The sequence below is a fragment of the Acinonyx jubatus genome, chromosome A2 (genome assembly GCF_027475565.1).
Source record: "Acinonyx jubatus isolate Ajub_Pintada_27869175 chromosome A2, VMU_Ajub_asm_v1.0, whole genome shotgun sequence".
NCBI lineage: Eukaryota > Metazoa > Chordata > Mammalia > Carnivora > Felidae > Acinonyx > Acinonyx jubatus.
This window is the reverse complement of record NC_069383.1, coordinates 91,694,369-91,714,464: the sequence shown is the minus strand read 5'-3', so window position 1 is coordinate 91,714,464 and position 20,096 is coordinate 91,694,369. Positions and strand designations below refer to the sequence as shown.

Sequence of the window (20,096 nt, the reverse complement as noted above, 5' to 3'; positions counted from 1 at the left end):
GTGGGAAGGGTGGAATATGCAGAATCAGATGAGAGACTTCAGCGAAGAGATGAAAAGAATACAAAGCAATCATTTGGAAGAGCTAGAAATGAGTACACAGTAGGAGAGATGAAGAATGTCTTCAATAGTCTCGATAGCCAAGGAAAGAAAACACAGAGACAAATGTAAAAAGCTCAGAAGAGAGTGTGCAAGAGGTGTGCAAAAATACCAAATGATCTAACATGTGTAATTGGATTTCTAAAAAGAGTTGAGAGGAAGGACAGAGCACAAGAAATATTTGAAGAGGCAATGGCCAAGAACTTTCCACAATTAATGACAGATACCAAAACACAGGTTCAAGAACCTCAGAGAATAGCAATCAGGGTGACAGTAATATCACCTGATATGTAATATATGTAATATAATAAGTTATATATATATGAAACTTAAAGATATAGAGAAAACTGATATCCCAAGAAGATTCCAACTTTTACACAAGTATATCTGGTCAACCAAACGTAACTCACATCCAGGATCCTAGATTTGGCAAGGGATTGTGAAAATGTAGTTTTTAATTCTCCAGACTCTACAAACTAGAACACACTAGAAAGATAGTGGTATGGATTTTGAGTACCAAATTAGTATATGCCCACCATGCAATTAATATGTAAATAGTTTTCCTTTACATGTGTTTTTTATTGGATTTTATAAATATTCAAAAATGCATAAAATACAAATATAAATATAATTTATATAAGAAATTACACTTTGAAAATTACACATACAGTATCTATACATATACAGTTGACCTTTGAACAATTCAGGGGTTAAGGGTGACAACTCCCTGCATAGTCAAAAATCTGCACAAAACTTTTGACTTTCCCAAAAACTCAGCTACTAGTAGTCTACTGTTGACCAGAAGCATTACTGGTGACATAAAAAGTTGTTATATGTATCATATACTGTATTCTTAAAATAAAGTAAGGTAGAGAAGAGAAAATGTTACTAAGGAAATCATAAGGAAGAGGAAAATATACTTGCAGTGTCAATGCACTTACAGGGTCAGTCATATTTTAGTCTTTTCCTTGCATCCTAATTTTACTCAGAATTTCTGGAAGAAATGTCTATTGAATTGTAACAATCATATTTTCACCACCAGTTGTTATATTCATATGAATTTTCCCTTTTAAAATTTTAATGTAATAAAATATACTGATAAAATCTAGCAATATATCAAAATAATAGTAAACTCAAGTAAGTAGGATTTATTTTAGGACTGTAGTTGTGGTTCTACATTTAAAAAACTTATTTTCTAATATTTGGTGCAATTTATGCATCTATGTCTATATTAATAAATAAGATCAATCTTTCTCTCTCTCCCTCTCTCTCTCTCTCTCTCTCCCCCCCCCTCTCTTTCTCTCTCTCTCTCTCTGTCTCTATTTAGTTTTAAAGTTATCCTGAATCCATAAAATTATTTGGAGAGCTTTCCAGTTTTACAACAACCTGGAATAACACATTTTTTTAAAATACCTAACAAAGTTTGAGGGCAAGAAAGGAAAATTCTTAGGTGCCTAAAAATGGAAAATGGAAACACAAAGCTAGAGTTTAAGAATAGGAGTTTAAGCCAGAACTGAGGTTCCTACATAAAGGTGGGATTCATGCCAGGCCATTTATTTCAAGGGCTAAGCCCTCGTAGAATTTTACCTTACCAACTTGTGAAACTACAAGATTCTTATCATCTGCCTAAGGCCTTATAGAATAGGGAATTACCTTAAGACATTAAAACAGAAAGTCTGTGCCATGCTAGGGTATAGTGTATAAAACATAGTACCCATGTAAACTCAAGCCAAAAAATTAACAGTAAAATACATTAAAACCATTTGACCCATAAGGGCTCCTGATAAAAGCAAAGGCTTTGGAGAATGTCTCCAAAACCTGTAGGACAACCTCTGTGGGAGGGGTACGTAGTCAAAAATCAGAAACCACATTTGTAAACAAGTCACCATGAGGATGCTTCAGTAGATGCACTAAATGGGAGAACAAACAATTCAACACTAAAACTGAAAATTACAGTAAATTAAACACCCTCAATGGATAAGTTACCAGCTAGATAGAGTTGACATATCGGAAGATTGATCAACAGAAGATATGAAAAAGACATTAATAAATATAAATAATAGGACAGGAGGCATCAACTGAGGTCTTGAAGGTGTTTCATGAAGAAAGAATGGAAAGAATGCTAATACACTGTATAAAAATGATTCATGAAGGAGAAATTTCCAGAATAAAGAAATCAATTTTCAGACTCAAAGATTATGCTGAGTCCTAAATATGCCAAGTAAATCACAACTGGGTAAATCATATTAAAACAAAACTGAACGTTCTAGATTAAAAGTAATTTTAAAACAACCTGTGATACATGGTGTAACTTTTCTATACACCATGTCTTCAACCTGTACATATACTTTTTCCATTAACCATTTCATTGCTTCTTTGCTTTAGCTATATCTTTCTCTCACCACAGTGCTCTGTTTCAACAAACACAGTTTCTTTCTACATCCCAAAAGATATAGATGACCTAGTTTCACAACCACACTTAGAAACTATTGTTCTTCCAATTTTTTGTTAAAAAATCCATATTTTGAGATTTTGGCATCTTGTTATAGCGTTCTTTCTACCCCTCACTATTGTTGTCATTGATTTGGTTGTTATTTATCATTTATAAAGGTTCATGGGAATGAAGTTCAATGAAATGGAACATTTTAGTAACTCGGAAAAATGGCCTTTTAAAATATTCATATAATATGATGGGCAACTGACTTCAGTCTATTTTAGTCACAGTCTGGTTCTCTGTCATTCACCCAGTATTGCCTATATTTTGAAGAAGAAACTAATTCAGTAATATCAGACTTTGTAATCTGTTATATAAATTATCTTGTGCCTGGGTGGCTCAGTTGGTTGAGCATCCAACTCTTGATTTCAGCTCAAGTTATGATCCCAGGGTCATGGGATCCAGCCCTGCATCATGCCGTGTGCTGACAGTGCAGAGCCTGTTTGGGATTCTCTCTCACCCTCTCTCTCTGCCCCTCCTCTGCTTGCTCTCTCAAAATAAATAAATAAACTTTAAAAAATAGACATAAATAAGAAAAGATAAACATATCCATTTTAAAATGGACAAAGAACTTGAATGTCCATACAACTGATTGGATGGGATAGCATTTTTTTATCCATCAATCTACCCAACACTGGGAATGGGATGGACTTGTTTGACAACTATGTAAGGAAATTGCTACTATCTGCAGGTGGTGGGAATCAACAAGTTATACCAATTTAGATACCTATTATAACGTTTTAAAATTTTAATTCCACCTTTAGGAACCCGTCCAAACAATGTGGAACTGATTTTTTTCTCAAAATGTTATAGGAAAAAGTAGAGATAGAATGTAAAACTAAAGACTGAAATTTGGATAGAACTATTTATAAGTTCTACAATAAATAAGTCAGTCAAGAGAGACTTTGCAGGAAGTAGGTGGGAAACAGGAAAGTGCAATATTAAGGAAATCAGAAAATGGAATCCCAACAGCATTTCAACAGTAGCAATTTCTATAAAGAATCCATTAACTTGAGTTTCAAATGGATGAGATGGGCTGACCCACTTGAAAGCTGATACTGAGTGGAATACTGTCAAGAACTTGTTTAACACTTCGTATCATTTTTGGAAATTGTAAAATGCACCTGTTGCTCACCAATTGGTTAAACCTCCATGAGACGTTAAGTACACATGTATATTCACCGTTACTGCCTTCTTAAAGTCTCTTATATTCAAATCAAAGCCATAAGAGAGAGAGAGACCCAAAATTTGATTCTCAGGCTTTTCACTAGGCAACGTCGCATTGTTATTTTGCTGTATGCCATCAAAATAAAAACTATTCAAGAAATCAGCTGCTGCTATAAAGGTCATCTGGAAAGTCCAGGGAAGGGCCCTGAGCTGCTGCTGGGAAAGGGAAATTGTCCTCTGGCCCGTGATCTGGCGTGTTTGTCTGCTGAGTGGCTTCAGTGGTTTCATCTACTGCTGAAGGAGCCAAGAGAAAGGAATAAAACAGGACTGTAGTCCACACCACAATGAGCGGGATTGGAAGAACAGCCAAGTGAATGTTTTGTTTGTGTGCTGCTCCTTCTGGCATCCCAATTTGCCGCGCAGATTTCTTTGGCTTCTAATCATCATTTAGAACCTGAACATATGTTGGGTTTTTATGCAACTTGCTGATAACCCAAAAGGTGCTAGAACATACGACTCCACATTATAATTTGTCAAAGCATAGTGATGTCACGGCATGAAGAGTAAACACCTCCCATGTTCTTGTATCCTGTGTACTTTCATTGGATGTTCACAGAAAGAAAAGACTAGATAGAATACCCAGAAACTGATTTTACTTTCAATCTCTGATTAAGTACAAATCAAATCATGGAAATAGGTTGAAGACATATCACGGTTTGGAGTCCATGATTCAGATTGTTAGTTCAAAACTGGGCATGGAAAATTCTCCTCTTCTCTTTTAAGTGTTTTCCCCTTGATCTAAAAATGCTGTGGGAGAGAACCAGGAAATAAATTGTAAGAATATTCCGTTAAAGATGTCGGATTGATTAGCAAAGATGAAAAAAGAACTGAATCTTATGGAAATGGACATCTTCTAAGAAAATATGAGGAAATAGAATCCATCTCTTTAGAAGAGAGGAAATTGTGCCAAATCTTCTAGATCAAAATAGGAACCCAAATCCTTAATTCCTTATAGACTTGGCAATCATGCTTATTTATCCTAAGTATCTAATAAGACAAGTGTCCAAATATCCAAGTATAAGGATAATTGTTGTAATACAGCTTGTACTGTAAAAATATAAACAATCTAAATGTTTTACAGTGATTGAATTTTATTCCAGTCTATACATATCGATTTAATCAGTCCTTTAAAACACTGTGGAAGCATATTTCTTGCTAACATTTTAATATGAAAAATAACAAACCTACAGAAAATTGAAAAAATTGTGCAGAGAGCGCCCAAAGAACTACCACCTAAATGCTGTAATTAACATTTTACGATACCCGCTTTATCATATTTGTCCATCTATGTAGCATTGATCTTTTTTCAAAATGCATCTCCAAGTAAAATGCGGACATCGGTTCCCTTCCCCTAAGTACTTTAGTATGCATATTATTAACTAGAGTTCGATATTTGTTGTTTTTTTCCTTAAGTAAAAATTTATATGCAATGAAATGTACAAGTCTTAAGTGGACCATTAGATGAGTTTTTGCACATGCATACAGCTATGTAACCCAAACTTTTATCAAGACATAGATCATTACAACCACCCCAAAAGTTCACTCTTGCCCCTTCCTCTCTCCTTGCCCCATTCTGCCAAGGCAACCACTTTTCTGATTTTTTCCATCAAAGTTGAGCTTTACTTGTTCTAGAACTTCATATGAATAAATGAATTCATACAATATATACTCTGAGGTACAGATCCTTTCATTCCTCATTATTTGAGATCCGTCCATATTGTTGTGTGCGTGGGTAGCTTATTTCTCTTCCTTGCTGAATACTTTTCCATTGGATTACTCCATTGTATAAATGCACCATAGTTTGTTCATCCATTCTCCTGTTTACAGACACCTGGGCTAAGAAATATGTAATGTGTTCTTAAGTGAAAAGAAAAAAACTATAAAATAAGAGGGTCATACAGGTTTTGTATTTGTAAAACACACAAGACACTCAAATGTGTGTGTATGTATCTGTCTCACAGAGACATAGCACATTTTGGATCCCGTAGAATCAGATTGATATGTATATACAGTGTGTATGTATGTATGTATATATATATATATATATATATATATATATATACACACACATATATATATTTTAATAAAATATACTCTTGAGTACTATTTATATAGAATGCTATCTGATAGTCACCAATACTACAAAATTATAAGAATATCCCCCCAGTGGTTGAATTTGGGTGTTTTAACTTTTCTAGCTCTCCTACAACTAACATTCCATAACTAACAGTTAGCCCATCTTTGTTATTAGACTTCCTGTGATGGGGCTGTAGGGAGACTGAAATGAAAACACCGAGCTGTAACGTGAGTTTCCTTCCCTGAAATCAGTGGGAAGAACGGCCATGTAACTGCCTGGCTGGAAGCGCCACGACATGATCCGTCTCCCCACAGAGAGAGCTTTGGTTACATGTGAAGTGACCAAAGTGCTGTCTGTGGAGAAAAAAGCTTGTGAAAAACTCCTCTCTAAACAAAGACCCAGACTGGAGTCCTGTGCCTGGATTAGAAAGCCACCTCATAAAATCCCCCAAAACTATTGGCTCTCTATTTTACAAAAATTCATGGAACATTTTTACTAAAGAATAGAGCATAGAGCGCCCGGGAGAAGGGAAACCTGAGTTTGTGTGGAAGGGTAAAACAATACTGCTAACTAAACGCCTCACCTCCAATCATCCTTAAGGCTACATGAGGTACCTGATGAGGTTTGGGGGTGATTGTGGGGCTCATGGGGTCCAGAGCCGATGACCAAGAAAGAATTCTTGAAGAGGTCTTTGGTGCAAAAAGGTGATTTTATTAAACACCCATGGGCTGGAAGAGCTGCCCCGGGACCATGAGGAGAGACTGGTTATATACTGTGGACTTGGGTGAGGTAAAGTCCAGGGGAAGTTTCCAGTGAGATTTTCATATGCTAAAGAAGACTCATGGGATACTGGAGGCCAAGCCATTGTCAAGCTAAGGTGGTTTTTCCCTCTAGCAGAGCATTAACATTAAGACAGTAAGGAGTTCCTGGAGAAACGTTTTACTCTGCCAGCCTCAAGTATCTGTCAGTGGGCTGCAGGTTATAAGGAAATTTAGTTCAATCTGCCATTTCCTTCTGCCTTTGTTTCCCACATCACTATGGAGGGGTGATGGAGACTTAGGTCCTGCAGGACTATGATCTCTATCAGTTAACCATTTGTTTTTCCCCTTTCCTTTGTTCTTGGGCAGCCAGGAATGCCCAAGGAATATCACCCATATCCCACCAGGGTCGGGGGTGTTTGTGGCCTGTCGGCTTGCCTTATGCTCCCTCATCAGTACATAGGGTGGTTGTAGTTTCACTGGCAAAATAGGAATAATTAAGTGATATCACTTGGCAAAAATCATGGAAAGTGGTAGCTTAGAAACCTTGTACCTTTATTGTTATGGTGAAACTCTCCCTGCTATATCTGTTGAGGATTTAAACAGATTTAAAGCATTTTTTAAAATACATCTTAACTCTAGGCCTGGTAAGATTTGTAAGATTTGAAAAGCAAAAACAGTCATTGGAAATGACCATCTAGCTCAGTGGTCTTCAGGAGGATCCTGAGAGGGGAAGGGAGTGTCTTACCTTCTGTGTTCAAGCCTTCCTGAGGGGCCCAGGTAGTCCAGTTCCCTGTTCCCAAAAAACAGGATTGGAGGCTGAAGAGCCAGCCCTGATTTTTCTCTTTCTCTCTTCTCTTACTCAGAAGGGAGTGATTCAAGAGCACAGGATTTTTGGTGAAGTAGGAACAGAACCCAGACTTCCCCACCTTGATTTGAGAGTCAAACCACTGGATGAGGCTCAGGCAGGGCCACTTGAGAGCCAGCGGCCACCTCAGTTACATGGGAACCACCGGTCTCCCTCTGCATTTATCCCTCATTATGCAAAGAGAGCCTGGTGGGCTCTTTGGCTGATCCACTGCGTGAGAGCCTCAGAGGACAGCCCTTGCAGCCACAGAAGAGCCAGGACATCCCAGAGCTCCTTGGGCCTCGTAGAAAGATCACTTGGCAGAGTAGGCAGAGTGCTGGTTATGGAGTTAGACAATGACTTTGAATCCCATCCAATGGGGTCAGGGCTCTGGAGTTCCCAAAGTCTTAGTTTTGTCATATGGGTGGAAAATGTATGAAATAAAATATTTTTCATGTTAAAGCACTTGCCATGGATCCCAGGATTAATACCCCCAAACTAGAATAATGAACTCAGATTTTTTTATTAAACACTTATTTGTTTAACATTTTGTGCTAGACATTGATGACTATATAAATACAATTTAATGACTTAATGATTGCAAATCTAGACTCCAGAGTTAGACCATCTCAATTTGAATCCCAGTTTCACCACTGGTCATTGGCAGGAGATTTGGGAGTTATTTAACCTCTCTCCTAAGATTTGTCGTTCATAAAATGAGGATAAAATTACCTTCCTCTTAGGGTTATTATGAGTATTAAATGAGTTAGTCTGTGTAAAACACTTCCAACACCTCCTGGCCCATAAAAAGTCCTATGCATTTGGCTGTTATTAGTGTTGTTAGACATAATACCTGCTTAAACAGGAACAACTCAGAGATGAGAATAACAGTGTAGCCAGGTATTATTTGATAGAGATGTATTGACACAAAATAAGTAGGGGCCAATTTTTATATGAGCTAGAAAGTTTATCCTAACTTAATTTGACATTGTAATTAATCAATAGGCCAAGAATAGCTGTGTATTACCACCCAAAGAAATGTGAAGAAGCTATTAATCTGTCCAGTTTTTCCAGGTCTGGGTTGATGCAGTGTCTGGTGATGGAATATCAATAACCAGGGCCACACAGTTCCTGAATAGATCACTTTGACTCTCTCCGTTGCCAGAAGTAGCAACTCAAGGAGGTGGGCTGGGGAAGGGTCACAGCAATAAGGCTGTAGGCCTTTCTTGGTTAAACTCAGGGGCCAACTTCTCTGGACCAGTACAGCTGTCTTCTCTGTTCTCAGAAAGCACAGCAGTCTGGGCTGACCTTTTCCATTGCACCTCCCCTATTCTTTTTCCCAGATTTATTTCTCCTGGGGGAGAGATTAGGAAGAATAAAACAGGTGCACAGCTTTTCCCCTTTTTGCCTTTGCTAAAATTATACTCATGTACTGGCCACAGAACACCAGCAACTCAAAAGCAGGAGTCTGCCAAGAGTCAGTGCTGGGATAGAGAACACACACTAGGTCTAGTTGGAGAAGACAGGGCAAGATCAAGAAGACAAGCCGGAGTTGGAGACCAACTGTCAGTACTGAAATTTCTAAGAGCTGAGTGGGGATGGAAAAGAGAAGGAAAGGAAGGAAGGAGAGAGAAAAAACCAGCAGAGTCAGGGGTGGCAGTGAAGGAAGTATTGAATTACTTCTGTAGAATCAGGCTGAATTCACAATTATCCTGTGGAACCTCTTAAAGATACCAATAATATAGGTTTGACAGAAATAATTTGTTTACACTACTTACTTTGGGGAAGAAAGTTATAGACTCCCAAGAAAAAATTTAAAATGTACTAGTTTTCTCAGGGGAGAGAGAAATTCTCAGTTTGGGGGTATATATTTTTTAACCTAAATGCAATGAACCATTCATGGAACTCATAGAGAAGCCCATAGAGCCATGAGGTTGAGTGAAGCAGCATAGTGAAAGCAGTGGGATGTCTGGAGGCAGGATGACACACCCTCTATGGGATCAGGATTGAGTTTCATTGCTCTCTTGGCTCAGGCGAACGCCCAGAGTTTGTTCTTCATAGTACCACCCATGTACAGGTGCAGAGTGCTAAAAAAAAGTAAAACGTATAAACATCTTTCCCCTTCCAAATTCCACTGCCCTTCTTGATGTCAGGGATCCAGCCTCTTATTAAAGAAGCCTTATGGCTGTCTTGGACCATTAAAAAGAGGGAAGTTCCTACTGAGGATAGTTCAGACAGGACTGTGCAAAGTCTTGAGTCACAGACAGTTCTTCCTACTGAATTGTCAATAGGTAGTAGGTGGGCATGTGTCCTATATGTTTAAAATTCAGGTTCCCCAGAATTAGTTGGTGATGCTTTAAAATATTGGATTTCTCTCTTATTAAGTCCGCATAAGTCTACTTTAGGTCCTGGGCCCAGACCCCCATTATAACATACCCAAGCATTTCAATCACTAGCTCAGTGTCCCTAAAGTCTTATCTCTTGCCCGTCCTTATTTCCAACCCCAGTTCAAAGGAATTAAGACAGTTTCTCCTACCCTGAATCTGCAGACTACCATGGCACTCCAAACTTCTGATAGGATCAACATTTTATGGTTTAGAGAACTTAAGAAGTGGAGGATGAGATGAAAGAGGTGGGCAAAGAGGAAACAAAGACCTCAAAAGAACTCGTTCCTGCTGGAATGATGAGCCAACAATCAGAGATCAGCACATGAACCATCTCAGATCCACACTACAGTGGGAACACGGGGACCAGAGAAAAGGCATATGCAGTGATGTGTGCTCTCACGCCATAGCCTCTCTCTTTTCCCTCCTTTTCCCTTTTTTCAGCTCAAGTGTCCTCAGTGATTTCCTTCACATAGGCAATTAAAAAAGTCTTACCAGTTCCTTCTTCGTATCTCTGTGGAAAGCGAGTTCTGACCCATATAGTCAGGAGGCCCTGACACTGGCTCGTCCACTGAGAAACTGAGCAGGGCCAAAAATTCTTTAGTCCCTCACTTCTGGGGCCTGTGAGAATGTTTCAAATCCAAGATTCCTTTTGTACACTTCCATTTTCGGGAATATTTTAAGGAGCTCAATTGCTGCAGGTGATTTGAGTTTGGGTTGGTGTTGGGGAGGAAAGTTCTGGCCCAGCTCATTGCTCCAACTACCCTGGACTATGGCTGGAGGCTTCAGACAGGAAGAGTCCAGAAGCCCATGTTTTCTCTTTTGTCCACTCCAAGTGGCCATTTAGAAATGTAGTGATCATGATTTGCTAAATAATTTTGGAAATGTTTTCTAGAAATCTTAGCTTGGGGTTAAGTGCACTGCATATGGCAAATCCTGATTTATGAGCCCAATGGAAATATGTGTTTTCAAGAGAAGTGGGAAGAATTCCTTTGTATATACCTTGTTTTAGTGTTGACCCAATCTGGGTGTGGTGTAAACATCCTACATTTAGAGTTGATTCAAGCTAATGACCATGAGTTCATTTACTACGTTAACAGAAGAGTCCAAATTCAAGTGAGGGCACTTGTTTTAAGACAATAATTATTGCAGTAACAATATGTTTGCCTTCCTCTTTATAAAAGAGCTAATTTGAATGTACAGTTTAAGCAAATCTTTTGAAGTTTCATATTTTGTGAATTAGGACATACCAAAGAAAGTAGGGAAACATGCCATCATAAAAGCATTCTCAGAGTATTATAGTGGAAAGAAATCTTATAAATAAGATTATAAGAGATTATAAGATTATAAGAGATTATTTTCCATCTGAAAAGAGATCAGATGGAAGTAATGGATTCACTAATGTCATCTGTATTAAAACACTAGAACGTGGTCTGATTTCAGTTTTTTTCCTCCTTAAATTTTGAACTATTTCAAACACATAGAAAAGAATGGGGAAAAACGTAATCTGACATACTTGATATAAAATGTTACCTAATTTTAGTCAATAATTTTTAATCTGAATTTTAAAACCCCATGCACTGACCCTATTTCTCTGTCTCCCTCCTCAGAGTTATACATATAATATTATTTTTCATGCACTTAAACTTTTTTCTGTTTGTAATTCTTGTCTTGTATTTTCTGCAATATTTGAATTCTATATACTGAAGAATATAAAAAATAATACTGAAGACCAGCCATAGACTGGGAAAAAATATTTGTCAAAGACACATATGATTAAGGACTATTATCCAAAATATACAAGGAACTCTTCAAACTCAGCAATAAAAAAACAACCCAAATTAAAAAATGGGCCACAGACACTTCTCCAAAGAAAATATATAGATGGCAGATAAGTAGGTGAAAAGATGTTGTACATTGTATGCCACCAGGGAAATGCAAATGGAAACAACAGTGAGATACTACTGCCTACCTACTAGCATGGCCAAAATCCAGAACACTGAAAACACCAAATGCTGATAAGGATATAGAGCTACAGGAACTCTCATTCATTGCTGATGGGAATGCAAAATGGTACAGCTACCTTGGAAGGTAGTTTGGTGGTCTCTTACAAAACGAAATATAGTCTTACAATGGGATCCAATAATCATGCTCCTTATCCAAAGGAGCTGAAATTTTATGTCCGCACAAAAACCTGCACATGAATGTTAATAGCACTTTTATTCGTAATTGCCAAAAAGTGTAAATTATCCAGATGTCTCTTAGTAGGTCAATGGACGAACTATGGTGCATCCAGACAATGGAATATGATTCAGGGCTAAAAAGAAATGAGCTAGCAAGCCATGAGAAGACATGGAGGAATCTTAAGTGCATATTACGAAGTAAAAGAAGCCCGTCTGAAAAGGCTACATACTAGAAGATTCCAACTATATGGCATGTTGGAAAAGGCAAAACTAGAGACAGAAAGATCACAGGTTGCCAGGGGTTGGAGGGGTGGGAGGATGAATAGGCAGAGTACAGCTTTTTAGGGAAGTGAAAATATTCTGTAAGATACCATAATGATAGGTTCATGGCATTTTACATTTGTCCAGATCCACAGAATATAAAACACCAAGAGTGAACCATGATGTAAACTGTGGACTTTGGGTGATTATGATGTGTCAGTACAGGCTCATCAGTTGTAACAGATGTATCACTCTGGTGGGGGATGTTGATAATGGGGGAAGCCAGGCATTTGTGGAGACGGGGCTATATGGGAAATCTCTGTATATTCCCCTCAATTTTGTTGTGAGCCTAAAGCTGCTCTAAAAAAAATGAAGTCTTAATAAAAAGTTAATTCAAAAAAATTAAGCCTGATTAGCGAAAAAAATTCTGAAAATAATACTGATTATATATAATAATATTATATACTGATTATATGTAGTATAAGGTATATATCAGTATGTAATATGTCGGTATATATTAGTATTATATATAATAATATTATATATTGATTCTACATTGCTACATATATAATTAATTTGTGTAATTATATATAATACACATATAATTATATGTTTATATAATTATACAATTAACAGATTATATAATTATATTATATGCTGTAATACACATATAATCAGACCTCTGTTGTTCTTGTAGTAGATGGAAAAACTTGCGAGAAAAGCAAACACCATGTGGAGCCTGTAAATGTTTTTGCATAACCTGTAAAGCATTCATGGAAGTGGCTAATAAAAAGGGTTTTAATATTTTTTTAAAAAAGCAACTATGTCAATGTTTACATCTGTAACTTTTTCCTTCCCTGTTCTCATTTAAACATTCTGGTGAAAATGTAGGCAAAGTAGCTTCCAGTTTTAGAATAAATAACCATTTGGATTGAAAACACACACACACACATATGTATTAATGATGTGTAAATTTCATCACTTTTATTTTCTGGTTTCGGCTACTCGATAGATAAGGTACGAGATCCCAAGATAATGAGATTTCCAGGAAGAGAGTGTGTTCATCAATCAGCATTTAAGAGATGGATGGAGCAGCCCACAAAGAAGTTAGAAGGAACAGAAGTGCTGAAAAAAGCAGAAGAATGCGTTGTTATCATAGAACATCATCACAGTGTTGGCATAGTTAACAGTGTCCAAAGTGACACTGTTTTTTAGGGAATACTATGAGCACATTTAGAGTTTTCACGTAGGAAGGAATGAGGAAAACTGAAGAATTTCTTTCACCACTAGACATGCAAACATTCGACCCGTTGCTCAGCCCAAAGCCACACCATTAAGTTCTTTCATTTAGAGAAGCTTAATGTGAGAGTTTCCAGAACAAAAGAATTTCAGACTTTATAATTCTGCACATGAATAATCTCTATAAAACAGTTCAGAGTACAATTCCTTCTTGTCTATTATTTCCATCTATAAAACTGTCACTTAGAAAACATCATTTATCAAAACCAAACCCTGTGCAAATCCTTACCCACTATATCATGTTGCCTCCTCTGAAAGAAACTTAAGAGTTTGGGTTTGGAGCCAGTTGGAACTGCATCAATCACACTTATTAGCTATGTAACATTGGGCGAGTTATTTAACCACTATGAGCTTCAGTTTCCTGTGTCTTAAGTGGAAATGATAGGGTTGTTTTGAGGATATGTCAGATAATTCATGTAGAAAGTGCTTAATGAGTTAGAATAATAGTAAGGCCCTCTCTCATAACGTGTTTTAAAATGCCATTCTTTTTGCTTTTGTAATTTTTCCTCTCAACACATATATCCAGGTCTTTGGTGTTTGAAAAGTACCTTGTAACTAACCGATGCTCTGATTTACATGCACTTATTTATAACTGCTAGTAGTGCAAACAATATGGCCTCTCCTTGACAAAGTTGAGCACTTCCCCTTTGCAGAACTTTTTTTTTTTTTTCCATCAGCACTTGAGTGGTATCTGGCTTCTAGCAATAGGCCCGTTCATGAATTGAAGGACAAAATCATGATAATCTTGACAGATGCAGAAAATGTACATGATGAAATTATAACATGCATGTATGATTTAGAAGAATACAAATACTCTTAGCAAACCAGGTTAGAACATTTAATAATCTAATGACGAATACCTAAAAAACAAAACAAAACCTCAACAAATATACATATTGGTGAAATAATGAAATTATTCCCTTTGAAATTGGGAACAAGGCAACAATGTTATCACTTTTAGTCAACAAATTGCTCAAGTTCATGGTAATATAGTAAGTCAACAAAAAAGACATGAAGTTTGGAAGTGGAAAAAATAACAGCAAACTTCTATATGAAGTAATTGCTTATATATGATGAAAATTTTAAATAATTCACAGATATATCATGAGACTTAAAGAGTGCTTTGCTAGGTTGCTATATAGGAAATCAATATTTAAAAATCCGTTCATTTCTGTATATTGGAAAGTGTTAGGAAATGAAATTTAGTAAATGCTTTTATAATAGCATCATAATGCCATACACTTAGAATAAATCTAACTAAAGTTGTATCAGACTTCTATGCAGAAAACTGGAAACACTAAAAGAAATTGAAGAAAAAATAAATTTAAATTGTGCTATAAAATATGAAGGGATTGAAACACTCAATCAGCTGCAATCTAAACTCTTGTGGATTTTTTTTTTTTTAATTCGACAGGCTGAATCTAAACTTAATAAGCAAATGCAAAGGACTTCAGAGAGCCAAGATTTTTAAAGAAGAAATATAAGACAAGAGGATTTATTCTCAAAGTCCTCATAAGTTATCATAAAGCTTTAGTTTGAACTAGACATGTAAAGTAAAGCTCTCAAGACCTGGCTAGATGCCACTTTGCACGGGCAGGATCTTGACTATGGCTTCCAGGAGTCAGAGAAGCTGTGTTAAGTTTTGCTGAACTTCCTTCTGATCGCGTGACCAGTTAAATCTTTAGCTCATCTTACATATTTTTCAGAAATGTTTTTGGTGTGAACTCACCAGTCTCACTAGAATTGGAGGCAAATGTCAACATTCTCAAGGAGAGGAGGGAACCAGAGAATGACGGATTTAGACACAATAACCCAAAGGCAAGAAGCTGGTTCCTTGGGGGCAATTTTTATAGACAAGTCATGTCAGTGTAATTTGTCTATTCAATCCCTCATTTCAACTGGTAGGGCTTTGGGTTAAATAAAGAGGCACAGTGTGATACAAGAAATAGATACATCCCCACCAGCTCCCAAGTCTGGTAGCCAGGTGCTGAGAATAAACCAGCCAAATTGTAAAGATGAATCAAATTTTCAAAGGAAGCTGAAATAGCAAAGGGAGGAAAGGCTGGGATCCATGGGTGGTAAGTGGAAGTCCCACCTCCAGGAACCTTAGAGAACACTGGGGAAGAACAAGGTCTGAGGCTCTCTCAAGAGCCTGCTGGACTGGCAGTTAGTGTCTTTTAGTCAGAAATTAAATGAATGCTAGAATTGTGGATGCATGAAGATGAGAGACTGGAGCTCTCAGTTCCCCTGACCTAACGCTGTGTAGGAGGGGCTAAAAATACCAGGCTGACTACAAGGCAAATGATGTTTTCAGTGCCTATGTTATTGCTTTTAATTCAGAAAAACTCTATTTTTACATGCAAGTTCATCTTCTTATTCCTGCAGACAGCTCTTTGTCTTCTAAAAAGAACTGGACCAAACTCTCATTTTTAACAAGTTTGTATAAAAGTATTCTGAGCTGCTTGAGATTTTGTTTTAAAAAGTAGAGCATTGGAGTGTCTGGGAGGCTCAATCGGTTAAGCCTCTGACTTCAGCTCAGGTCATGATCTCATGGTTTGTGAGTTCAAGCTCCACACTGGGCTCTTTGCTGTCAGCATGGAGTCTGCTTCAGATCCTCTGTCTCACTCCCTCTCTGTCCCTCCCCCACTTGCTCTCTCTCAAAAATAAATAAATATTCCAAAAAAATAAAAAATAAAATAATAAAATAAAAAGTAGAACATTAAAGGTACCTAATGGAGACATGGATCGTTTGTTAGTAATGTATAAAAATTATTTTTGACTTTTTTTTTTAAAGGAAAACATTACCTTGTTGGATGAGAACTGAGGAAGAGCAACAGAGAGGGTAATGCCAGAAAAAAAAAAAGGATTTAAAAAAGTTTTTCACTAAATGAAAACTACAGAAATCTGATGCTTCAGGTATAGCTGGATCTAGATGCTCTCACAATATGACCAGAAAACCATCTGTATTCATCTCTTATCTTTGAAAATTTTTTTAATGTTTATTTATTTTTGAAAGAGAGAGAGACAGACCGAGCACAAGCAGGGGAGGGTCAGAGAGAGAGGGAGACACAGAATCCGAAGCAGGCTCCAGGCTCTGAGCTGTCAGCACAGAGCCTGACACGGGGCTTGAACTCACAGACTGTGAGATCATGACCTGAGCTGAAGTCGGATGCTCAACCGATTGAGCCACCCAGGCACCCCTGAATATTTTTTTCATTATCATTCTTCTCTGAAAGATTCTTCCCACCTGGTAATAAGATGTGACCATGAGTAACTCAAGTCTTCCTCCTACCTCCAACTCCTGTGAAACAGATGCATCCCCTTTCCTTCTCCTTTTTATTTACTTTATCTTTCAGTTTTACATATTTGCTTATTTCTGAGATATAACTGATATTACAGCACTGTATTAGCTTCAGGTGTACAGTGTAATGACTGGATTTTGTATATGCTGCAAAATGCTCACCACAGTACGTCTAGTTAACATCCATTGCCACACACAGTCACAGATGCTTTTCTTGTGAAGAGAACTTTTAAGATCCCTCCTAGCAGTGCAAACAAATGCACCCCTTTTCTGATGTAATCGGTAAAAGTCTTTGGATTGACTCTAGTTTTTCATACCTGTGCAGTTGGGGCTGGGGTCAGCCCCACTGTAAGCACATAGACTAAAGAATGTGGAAGGGGCTTTCCCCAAAGTGGTGCTATGCTGATGAACATTGCAAAATATTTCCTCAGTGGAGCTGTGATAAACATCTATTGCTGGGGAAGTGTTTGCTGTGCTTCTGACACCACTGTGTAGCTACCAGAACTGGAAGACACTCAGATTGTCTTCACTACTGAAATCTGCCTCCTTTTCAGGTATTCCCACACTTCCTGATGGGTAGAGGCCACTGGAATCTGTGGTGTATCATGTTGGGTTTTCTCCCCCGTCTATGGAAACTTTGGTGATTTAAAACCAGTGCTATTTTTCGAGGTGCCTGGGTGGCTCAACTGGTTAATCAATCTGACTCTTGATTTCAGCTCAGGTCATGAACTCACGGTTCTCGGGATCGAGCCCTGCATCAGGCTCTGCTCTGACAGTGTGGAGCCTGCCTGGGGTTCTCTCTCCCCATCTCTCTCTGCCCCTCCGCCACTAGCGTGCACTCTCTCTCTCTTTCAAAATGAATAAATAAATTTTAAAAAATAAATAAAACCAGTGCTTTTTTTCAAATCTCTGTTTTTCTATTTAATAAAGTATTAATACATGTGATTTTTTAAAATGTGGCCCATAATTATTTAGCTAATGTATTGGGCTCCTTTTATCCCCAAAAGGATTCTTTATGAGATACCTTCATTCCAAAAGTAAAGTTCCCCACCACTAAGTCATTGAACAATGATTTACTAAGTTATGCTCTATTTAGGCATAGGATACATTAATTAACAAGTAAATTCAAGTCTCTGGACTTTCCCCAACTTCAGATCTCTTTCTTCTCTCCCCGATGTGATTTAGATTTTCCCCCATGTAAGAAATTTAAATTTCACCGACAAAAGTTCAGTATTTCATGGTAACCAAAGCTGTATTTGAAGGCACAAACCAGAAAGTGTGGTCTGATACAAGTGACACTGTTCATAACAAAGGGCAACAAGAAACCCTCAGTTGTGACTCATGTTTTAGTAAACAGAGCATGCACATGAACTCTGACATCCAGGCAAGGTTTCTGCCACCTAAAAACTAAAATAGTGAATGTTGTGGGGCTCCTGGGTGGCTCGGTTAAGCGACTGACTCTTGATTTCAGCTCAGGTCATGATCTCATGGCTCATGAGTTCGAGCCCTGCGTCAGCTCTACGCTGACAGCACGGAGCCTATTTGGGATTCTGTCTCGCCCTCTCTCTCTCTCTGCCTCTCTCTCTCCAAATAAATAAGTAAACTTAATAAAATCAAATAATAAGATAAAATAAAATAAAATAAAATAAAATAAAATAAAAACAGTGAATGTGATAAACTCCTTGAAACTAACTTGTGTCAGAAACCCTAGCCAAGGTAGTGCTGCCTGGCACTGTTCTTGAAACAACTTATAGTAAAAGAAAAAAATATTTTTCTTCTGTTATCCCTTTTTTTCAGGAAGAAGCAAAAAGCAGCTTAATGAATTAGAGATGATTGGAGGTGGTTGATAAGGACCGAGTCCAAAGGTAAGTTGGAGTTGTCAACTTAAACAGCATTTAATGCTCTCCCTTTGCTCCTAGTATCACCTCCTTAGGCCCTTGGTAGCAGCTCCTGTTTTGAAGGGCAGGAAAGTCTGAAGACAACTACGAAGACGAATCCAAGCCACATCATCTAAAACATAGAGTTGTGATCATAAATACAAACACAGTCAAGGACTCCCCAAACCCTGGCATTTCTGAAAATAGGCATTTCCAGGTGCCAGGCTGGGCACTGGGCATGTGGGTGACAGCCAGACTGACCACTGCGCGGGCAGTCAGTTCTGTCAGGCTCCACTGACATGAGTCTTGCTTCAGGGATAAGATTTCCTTCAAGGACTCCGGGTGAGCTCCTGGAGCTGTCTCACTGGCTGACCTGGGAAACCCACACCAAGCAGCAAAGGCACCATAGGGGTGTCAGGTATAAACTTTCAGTTATCTTCTCCAATCTCCACCTCATTCTGGAAGGGAGGCAAAGAGCTCATCTGCTTTGCAAAGCGGAGAGACGGTTATCCAAGGAAACACAAAAGCCAAGGTCAGTTTAGATTCAGAAAGTCACTGCACCAAAGATTCCATAAACCTCGCCCTGCAGAAATGAGGGAGGCAGTTCTGGGTCAAGCCAGTTCTTAACACATGTGCAAAATGGACCACCCAAGAAGGGTTCTTGCTGAGCAAACTGACCTGCCTGCCTTCTGCTTTCCTGTGTCTGCAACTCTGGGCCCAGGAGCAAGCTGATGACACCAGTCTAAGGGCATAAAGGACCATTCCTATTCATCCTATTCATTCATTCATGTCCTAGGGCATCTAGGACAGCAGATATCAGGAAAGAACACTATTCAAATTCAAAGATTTCACCAGTGCCTCTTACATGCAAGTACTTCTAATGGAGAGTGTTTACCAAAACAGTCAACTCACTACTGCATTTTTTAATCTGTCTTCTTTCACATTTGTACAATGTGATAAATTCAAGCAGAGATGCCCTGGGGATTTCTTGGAGTAATTCATAACCCAGTGGTTTTGCTGTTTATCGCTACTCCTGAAGTCCCACGATGTGAGCCTCTCTTTCCATTGACACCCTAGTATTGTTTATTCCTTCTGAGTATTGTATGGCTTGCCTTTTCAGCGCTCTCCTCCAAATTACACAAAGTTTAGCTTGAGACTTTGACATCTATTAAAACACAGGGTCTCCTTCAGGTAGTAATATACTTGATTACTGTTTTTACTTAAGACGTGAAGTTTATTATCCTATCAGCTGGGCCCAAAACAACCCCAACCAAGTTCACCAATTTGCAGAC

General features: G+C 38.0%; 1 long non-coding RNA gene across 1 annotated transcript in view; it reads left to right on the top strand.

The window, feature by feature from the left end:
* Window positions 1–20,096, top strand: part of LOC113602988 (uncharacterized) — a 116,193-nt gene that overhangs the window by 84,210 nt on the left and 11,887 nt on the right. The window contains exon 4 of the long non-coding RNA XR_003424497.2: window positions 18,725–18,792. This is a non-coding gene — a long non-coding RNA (uncharacterized LOC113602988). The remainder of the gene's footprint in view (window positions 1–18,724; window positions 18,793–20,096) is intronic.